The following is a 2,479-nucleotide window of genomic DNA, read 5'->3' as shown; positions in this document are numbered from 1 at the left end:
TACAGCAAGATCAAAAAGACTTTCCCCAAGTCTTCCCAACGGTTCTACTTGGCACAAACACTAATAAACACAAAAAACACAACCAAAACAGAGGCTAGATAAATTATTTATTACTAAACAGGAGAAAAAATCATGTAATAAAAATAAAATTGGGTTGCCTCCCAACAAGCGCTATCATTTAACGCCCCTAGCTAGGCATAAAAGCGAAGATAGATCTAGGTATTGCCATCTTTGGTAGGCAATCCATAAGTGGCTCTCATAATAGATTCATATGGTAATTTAATTTTGTTTCTAGGGAAGTGTTCCATGCCTTTCCTTAACAGAAATTGGAATTTAATATTCCCTTCCTTCATATCAATAATTGCACCAATCGTTCTAAGGAAAGGTCTACCAAGAATAATAGGACATGTAGGATTGCAATCTATATCAAGAACAATGAAATCTACGGGCACATAATTCCTATTTGCAACAATAAAAACATCATTAATATTTCCCATAGGTTTCTTAATAGTGGAATCCATAAGGTGCAAGTTTAAAGAACATTCATCAAATTCATGGAAACCTAGCAAATCACACAAAGTTTTTGGGATCGTGGAAACACTAGCACTCAAATCACACAAAGCATAGCATTCACGATCTTTAATTTTTATTTTAATAGTAGGTTCCCACTCATCATAAAGTTTTCTAGGGATAGAAACTTCGAACTCAAGTTTTTCTTCATAAGATTGCATCAAAGCATCAACGATATGTTTAGTAAAAGCTTTATTTTGACTATAAGCATCAGGAGAATTTAGCACGGATTGCAACAAGGAAATACAATCTATCAAAGAGAAATTATCATAATTAAATTCCTTGAAATCCAAGATAGTGGGTTCATTGCTATCTAAAGTTTTAACCTCTTCAATCCCACTTTTACCAATTTTTGCATCAAAGATCTAGAAACTCCGAATTTTTGGGACGCCTTATAACTAAAGTTGACTCATCTCCAGTCCCATCATTACCAAGATTCATATTGAAAAACAAGGATTTAATAGGGGACACATAAATTACTTTTAGATCTTCATCTTTATTGTCATAAAAACTAGAAGAACACTCTTTCACAAAGCAATCTTTTTTAGCATGCATCCTAGCGGTTCTTTCTTTGCACTCATGAATGGAAATTCTCATGGCTTTCAGAGAATCATTGATATCATGCTTAGGTGGAATAGATCTAAGTTTCAAAGAATAAACATCAAGAGAAATTCTATCCATGTTCCTAGACAACTCATCAATCTTAAGAAATTTTTCTTCAGTCAAAGCATTGAAACTCTTTTGCGAACTAATAAATTCTTTAATACTAGATTCAAAATCAGAGGGCATCTTATTATAATTTCCATAAGAATTGTTGTAGGAATTACCATAATTATTAGAGGAATTAATAGGAAACGGCCTAGGATTAAAATTACCTCTATACGCATTGTTACCAAAATTGTTCCTACCAACAAAATTCACATCCATAGATTCATTATTATTCTCAATCGAAGTAGACAATGGCATAACATTAGGATCAGTAGGAGCACTCTTATTAGCAAACAATTTCATAAGTTCATCCATCTTTGCACTCAAAACATTAATCTCTTCAATTGCATGCACCTTTTTACTAGTAGATCTTTCAGTGTGCCATTGAGAATAATTAAGCATAATATTATCTAGGAGTTTGTAGCTTCTCCTAAAGTGATTTCCATAAAAGTGCCTCCTGCGACCGAATCTAAAAGATTTCTATAAGCAAAATTCAATCTGGCGTATCATTAATTTCATCCTCTCCCAAGCTTGTGCAACATGTTCATGATCAAGTTGCTTAATATTCATAATATAGTTTCCAAGAGAGATGATCTTAGCGGGAGGAAAATACTTAGAGATAAAAGCATCTTTGCACTTATTCCATGAATCAATACTATTTTTAGGCAAAGATGAAAACCAAGCTTTAGCACGATCTCTAAGCGAAAACAGAAATAGCTTAAGCTTAACAATATCATTATCCACATCTTTCTTCTTTTGCATATCACACAAATCAACAAAGTTTTTAGATGGGTAGCGACATCTTCACTAGGAAGGCCAGAAAACAGATCTTTCATGACAATATTTAGCAAAGCAGTATTAATTTCACAAGATTCAGCATCGATAAGAGGAGCAATCGGAGTGCTAATTAAATCATTATTGTTGGTATTGGCAAAGTCACACAATTTAGTATTATCATGAGCCGTCGTGGCAAGCAAGCAACCCAACACACAAGCAAACAAGAAACAGGCAAAAGAGGCAAAAAAGAGGCGAACGGAAAAGAGAGGGTGAATAAAATGGCAAGGGTGAAGTGGGGGAGAGGAAATCGAGAGGCAAATGGCAAATAATGTAATGCGAAGGATAAGAGTTGTGATGGGTACTTGGTATGTCTTTACTTGGCGTAGATCTCGCCGACAACAGCGCCAGAAATCCTTCTTGCTAC

The sequence above is a fragment of the Triticum urartu genome, chromosome 3A, assembly GCF_056163025.1.
Source record: "Triticum urartu cultivar PI428250 chromosome 3A, HENAU_Tu73, whole genome shotgun sequence".
In the NCBI taxonomy this organism is placed as follows: domain Eukaryota; kingdom Viridiplantae; phylum Streptophyta; class Magnoliopsida; order Poales; family Poaceae; genus Triticum; species Triticum urartu.
This window is presented reverse-complemented; position numbering follows the sequence as displayed.